Source organism: Corvus hawaiiensis, chromosome 31 (genome assembly GCF_020740725.1).
Source record: "Corvus hawaiiensis isolate bCorHaw1 chromosome 31, bCorHaw1.pri.cur, whole genome shotgun sequence".
NCBI classification, from domain to species: Eukaryota; Metazoa; Chordata; class Aves; order Passeriformes; family Corvidae; genus Corvus; species Corvus hawaiiensis.
Genome location: NC_063243.1, coordinates 2517585 through 2524546, shown reverse-complemented (window position 1 = coordinate 2524546; position 6962 = coordinate 2517585).

The window sequence follows — 6962 nt, the reverse complement described above, 5'->3', positions numbered from 1 at the left end:
GGTGAACTGAAGATATGCAGGTAACCAAGATGGCCAAAATCCACAGCTGAAGTATAAAGAGTAGATTTTATTCTATCGCCATGCTAGCAAAATGGGGACATGTATACTCCTAAGCTTATTCCATCTTAACAGGGGCAAAAAGCATGCACACCAACCCTGTTCCCTGCCTTAACACATCACAGGGCCTATCACAGGCACATTCCTTCACAAGGCTGTGTTTTTACTATCTCTGAGCTTCTTATCTCTCTTCCCTCTCACCAGGAGGCCTAGGCCTGTGAAAAATGCTTTTCAGGTCTTTTTTACAACATCCTGTTATCTTCTGCAGAAATTCCACTTCTCAAAGCAGACAGAAAACAACCCAAAGCAACCACAATATGTGAAATCTCCCCCACCGAATATTAGCATCTTTCAGCTGCAAGGTCATCTTTGAGCAAAAACAACTCTTTCTTTTCTTCCTTGCAAAATCTTCTGCTTTTAACCCCTTCTTCCCCTCAGTGAGGTTCCTGCCAATACATGCTTTCCTCCTCCTTGAAGCCCTTCACTAAACACAGAGACCTGAGAGACCTTTCCAGTAAAGACTCAGGCAAAGAAGCCATTGCATCCCTCAACATCAGTACCAGTGTCTGCTGGTATTAAATCCCCCTCCCTGTTCTGAAGCAGCCCTGCACAGCACAGACAATGCACAGAAATTCCTTGTCTGTTGCTGGCCTTGCTGTCACCTCCTGGCAGCGTCTTCATGGCTCCTGTTTGTAACCTGTCCTGTGACATCCCAGTCCTGCTCCCTTCACATGTCCCCACAGCCCCCCTGTGCAGGCCCAGCCCAGGACAGGAGCACTGCGGGTGGGAACAGCCCCTGTGCCATGGTGGCCACAGCAGCCTTGGGGCTCTGTGCCCCACAGCCTCCCTGCTGGGCAGCCGCTCCCAGCTCCTGCACAGGCTGTGGCACCTGTGGGCCTGCACAGACAGCCCTGCCCCAGGCTCTGCCGGGCTCTGGGCCATTGCCGGGAACAGGCCCTGAGCCCCGCAGGAGGATGGAGCTGGGGCACGGCCAAACTCCCCTGCAAACCTGGGCTGAGCAGCCAGGGCTGGCAATGGCTGGGCACAGAGGCTGCGGGTGACAAATGTCCTGGGCCCCCTCCCTGCTCTGTCCCTGCCACCAAGGGCACAGAGCAGCCTCCTCTCTCAGGCACTTTGAAATCTTTGATCCCTTCCACAAGCCTTGGCTCTGCACCATAAACCCCTGGGGTGAGTCCTCCCCTGCATGGTCACACAGAGTGAGATGGACACTGAAGGTTTTCTCTCCCCAGTTCTTTCCAGCTCAGCCCAGCTCCCTCCAAGCTCTCCCACCTCCTCTGAGCTCTCTCCAGCACCAAGGGCCTGGCCCCACATGACTGTTCAGGGCAGGGTGCTCTGGCCAGTGGCCCCGTGTCCTCAGTCCCTCTGAAGGGCTCAGCAGCAGCTGGAGCTCAGAGAGGACTCAGCCCCACAGATGGGGGAAGATGCTTGGCCAAAGGAAAAGGAGGCTCCCTGTGTGCCCTGCTCTCCTCTCCAGGAGATCCTGAGAGCTCTGTAGCCTCTCCTGCTATCCCTTATCCCCAGGCTAACAAAAGTCCCAGCCCTTGTGGTCCTAAAGAGCTCCTCCTGCTCCAGGCACAGGGCCTATTACAAGGCTGATGCAGCCAGAAAACTGTTCTCATTTCTCATTCATTCCCGCTCTGCTGAGGATGGATCTCAAGGCCAAAACAAAATTGCTGCAGGTTAATTTATTTCATTTGAATACCATGTGAGTCTCCCTATTCACACAATGTCTCCGGGTCACACAAGCTTGGTGGATGCCAAAGGAGGAGGGGATGAGTAATGACATTTCTTCTTCAAGACAACAACATCACAAGTGGGGAAGAAAAAATCTGTAAATAAGGAAAGAGACTTGATCTGCCATGACATGCACTGAGACTCACTGACAGAGGACAGCAGGCAGGCTGTGGCTGCTGGAAAGCATCCAGTCCTAAGTTTCTTCAGGGCATCCTTGAGCTTCTGGTTCCTCAGGCTGTAGATGAGGGGGTTCAGTGCTGGAGGTACCACCAAGTACAGAACTGACACCACCAGATCCAGCAGTGGGGAGGAGGTGAAGCGGGGCTTCAGGTAAACAAACACAGAAGTGCTGATAAACAGGGAGACCAGTCAGGTGAGGGAAGCACATGGCTTTGTGCTGTCCCTGCCCAGAGGGGATCCTCAGCGTGGCCCTGAAGATCCGCACAGCATAGAAAAGAATGAATACAAAATACCCAAATCCTAAACAGACAGTAAACACAAGAAGCCCAACTTAGACCAGTTATTTTCAGAGACACTCCAGTCTCCAGATTCTCAGAGACTTGAACCTTTGTTGTCATGGAGAAGCAGGTGGACTCAGAACCCTGCAAGGTCAAGGGTCTGTTGAAGATGAAGGCTGGAAGAGAGTCATGGCATGTACCAGGAGGGAGGTTCCTCCCCCATCTGAAAACCTGGACCTTCTACAACAAGTAAGAGGCCCTGGTGGCCTCTTACTGATGAGGTAAGAGGCCACCAGCTGATGAGGTGGGTGAAGGTGCTTCTGGGATAGAGGAGCCTCCTAAAGCAACACCACCTGTACCCTGCATCACAATCTCCTCTGTTAAGAGGAAAAGAAGGGTAGCTGTAATAGGACACTCCCTGCTAAGGAGAACGGAGGGCCCAATTGGCAGACAGGACCCAACTCACAGGGAAGTCTGCAGTCTCCCAGGGGCTTGGGTAAGGGACACTTCTGGAAAACTCTCCAGTCTAGTAAGGCCTTCTGATTACTATCTGCTATTGGTTTTTCAATCTGGCAGAGATATATACAGAAATAACAAAGAGAAATCTGAGGGCAATCAAAAGCGATTTCAAGGCCTTGAGACAATTGGTTGAAGGATCAGGAGCACAGGTAGTGATTTCTTCGATCCTTCTGGTAACAAGGAATAATATTGATAGGAATAGGCAAGATCCATCAATGTGTGGGTCCAAGGCTGATGCAATTGGAAAAAATTGGGTTATTTGACCATGGGATGATCTATTCAACACCTCGTCTACTGACACCTGATGGGACTCACCTTTCTCAGAGGGGAAAAAGAGCTCTAGCACAGGAGCCAGTGGGGCTTGTTGACAGAGCTTTGAATGAGCTTAGAAGGGGGAAATGGACAAAACCAGGCTCACCAGTGATGAGCAATGAGATGGAGTGCCAAAACTTGAGGGAAGGAGCACTAATAGGATCTCTCAATCCTGCCACAATGTACCACACCTGAAATGTTTCTACATTAATGCATGCAGCATGAGTAACAAAGATGGGCTGGAAGCTTTGGCCCACTGCCAGAGATTTGACATCACTGGCATAAGTGAAACCTGGTGGGATGAGACAACTGTGATTGGAGTACCCTGTTGGATAGTTAAAGGCTCTTTTGGAAGGATAAGCAGGGGAGAAGAGGCACTGGCTTGGGAAGACAAACAGCACCACTGCAAATGTCCTCCCCTTCTTCCCTCTTCCCCCCACTTTATATCCTGAGCATGCTGCCATAAGGTCTAGAATAACACTTGGGTCACTTGGGGTCACCTGCCCTGGCTGTGACCCCTCCCAGCTTCCCATGCACCCCCTCCCCACTGTGGCCGTATGAGAGGCAGGAAAGGCCTCGGTTCTGGCTGAGCTCAGCAAGAAACAAACCATATCTGTGTTCTCAGCCCTGTGTTCAGCACAACCCCAAACACAGCTCCACTGCTGCCTGTGCAAAGGAAACTGGACTGGCATTGGCAAAGGAAATTAACTCCACCCCAGCCAGAACTAGCACAAGTGCTCTGAGGTCTCCACACCACCTGGTCTTCTCCAGGCTGAACAGCCCCAGCTCTCTCAGCCTGGCTCCATAGAGAAGGTACTCCAGTTCTCTAACCCACTTCGTGACCTCTTCTGGACTTTCTCTGACGGTTCTAAGTCCTTCTTATGATGGGGACACCAGACCTGTGCGCAGGACTCCAGATGGGGTCTCACAAGGGCAGAGTAGAGGGGCAGAGTCACCTCTCTCGATCTTCTGGCCACATTCCTTTGGATGCAGCCGAAAACTCTGTTAGTTTCTGGGCTGGTAGTGCTCACTGCAGGCACCTGCTGAGTTTTTCATCTACCATCACCCCAAAGTCTTTCTCCACAGGGTCATTCTTGATCATTTCACCACCCAGCCTGCTGGTATGTCTGGGATTCCCATGATTCTGGTGTAAGGCCTTGCACTTCACTTTGTTGAACTTCATGAGGGTTTCATCGGCCTCACCCCTCAAGCCTGTCAAGGTCCCTCTGGATGGCCCATCCCTTCCCTCCAGTGTGCGGTGCACCACACAGCTTGGTGTCATCAGCAAACATGCTGCAGGTGCCTCAATCCCTCTGTCCATGTCACTGACAAAGATGCTGAACAGTGTTGGCCCCAGTATGGACCCCACTGGTCACTGGTCTCCACGTGGACAATGAGACATTGACCACAACTCTTTGCATGCAGCCATCCAGACTGTTCTTTGTCCACCAAATGCTCCATTCATCAAATCCATGTCTCTCCACTTTGGAGACAATGATGTCATGAGGGACAGTGTCAAACACTTTGCATAAATTTAGACAGACAACATCGGTTGCTCTGCCCCCATCCACCAATGCTGTAGCCCTGCCATAGAAGGTCACCAAATTTGTCAGGCATGATTTCCCCTTTGTAAAGCCATGTTGGCTGCCACCAATCACGTCTTTGTTTTCCATTTCCTGGGAGCTGGGGCCATTCTGGTGGTACTGGTGGTGCCGGAAGCACATCCAGGTATGGGTGAGGAGCTCATCCAGGTGTGGGTGAGGAGCTCTTAGGTGAGCTCAGACACACAGTGTGGGGAATGGGAGGGGGCTGGGACCTCAAACAGAGTTTAGGGTGTAGCTGGGGATTGGAGGTACTGTGGAAAAGGCATAGAAAGGTGGAAATGAGGGAATGAGATGTGAAGGGGGGTCCCATGACATCCTCTGTACCTCTCCCAACAGTTCCCTGGGGTGCTCGGGGTGGAGCTGCAGTTAGATGGCAACAGGAGTGGGGGGATTCATGCTGGGGCTCATCATCCTTCCTCTACCTGCACAAGGTGAGCAGGAGGCGGGGGAATGGAGGGCATTCCTGGAGTGCCTCCTGTACATGGGGATGCCCCAGCTCTGAGGTTGACCAGGGAGCCGGGCTCCAAATTTTGATGGTGGGTTATTGAGATTGCTCTTACCTCCTCCTGAACCCATCTCCCAAGATCAAGCAAGCTCAAGGATTGCTCCCACACAAAAGGTGCCAGGACAGAAAGCTGTTGCCGGCCTTTCCCTCCTCTGGGCAGCCATCGCCTGCACAGCAACAATGGGCCCAGGTGTTGTACTTCCCAAGGAAAGGCACTGACATCCACTTCAGGAGCCCACCAGCAGAATTTGGTGCTACCAGGTTTCCATTCATCATCCGTGCAAAAAGCAGGGCCTGCAATAACCACAGATACCCCTCTCCACTTCTCTGTCTCTCTTACCATCCTGAAGTATCTCCCCATCCCTCTCTTGTTCCCAGGATCCCATTTTCTGGCTCTTTCTCTACCTCCTTCTCTCCTTTCTCCTTCTTTTCTCTTCTCTCTTTTCTTCCTGTCCTGCAGGACAAATGGGGCAGGCCAGGTGGGACCTGTGAATGAGGGGTGGCCGACCAATAGTTCCCAAAGGGAATGCAAAGGGCTTCCAGAGTTCTTTCATTAGTGCCTGTATTGGGTTTGTGTGGCCAAGTTTTGGTGGCAGGGGGGCTACAGGGGTGGCTTCTGCCAGAAGCTGCCAGAAGCTTCTCCGTGTCCAGCAGAGCCAACACCAGCTGGTGCCAGGACGGACACACCACTGGCCAAGGGTGGGTCAAACAGAGACGGCAGTGACACCTTGTCTCAGTTAGAGACAAGTTTAGGGGGAAACACTCTGGAAGGAACATCTCCTCCACAGAAGACAGGTTTTCAGCACTCCCTCCCCCACCGGTACGAAAGGAATTGCTTGGAGAAAAGTGAAAAAAAATATTTATTTAACAAACAAACTGCCAGCAGGGCACAGGAAAAATGAATAGCTGTTAAAATATTAAACTTCCTTGATGCAGAGAAAGCTGGTGGACTTAGAATTCCCTCTGTAGCTGGCTCAGCCCCTCCCGAGGTCCAAGGCCGGGATGCGGCATCCCTGCAGCCTCCCCACTGGTCCGTGGGGTCCAATGACCTGGTTCTCAGACCACAGCTAGGCCGAACAGTTCCAGAAGAAGAAGAAAAATTTCCAGAGGATTTTGGTATGCTGGTATGTAGTCCTGGGAAAAATTCTTGCCTCAGCTAACAGGTTAGCTAAAACCAGGAAGGTGATCCCTCAGCTCTGCAGCAGTAAGAATGTGGGGGAGCGTGTGAGTCCTTGAACGCAAACCACGCTGAAGAATTCGGTCGGCTTCCCCCCCCTTTCCCTCGGGCCCAGCCTAAAGCTGAGGGACCCATTTCTGGGCAGTAAGCAGACAATAGGGGAATACAGTATTATAAAATCACCCCAAGACACACCTCAGGGATAATGGATTCAAGAAGGAAAAAGTTCTTGGGCAGATCGAACTGGTTCCAGAGAAGACCAGAGCGAGAACATGCGAGAGGAACACTGCAGACACCCAGGGCAGTGTAGAAGGAGGGGCAGGAGCTGCTCCAGGTGCCAGAGCTGAGATTCCCCTGCAGCCCCTGGAGAAGCCCACGCTGGAGCAGGCGGATGCCCGAAAAGGATGTGAGCCCATGGAAAGCCTGTGCTGGGATCCCTGTGGATCCCCGGGGAGAGGAGCCCACCCTGGAGCAGCTTTGCTGCAAGGACTTGTGACCCTGTGGGGGACCTATGCTGAGGCAGGGGAAGGACTCCCAACTTGTCTCCCTGAGCAGCAGCAGGAACAAGATGTGAT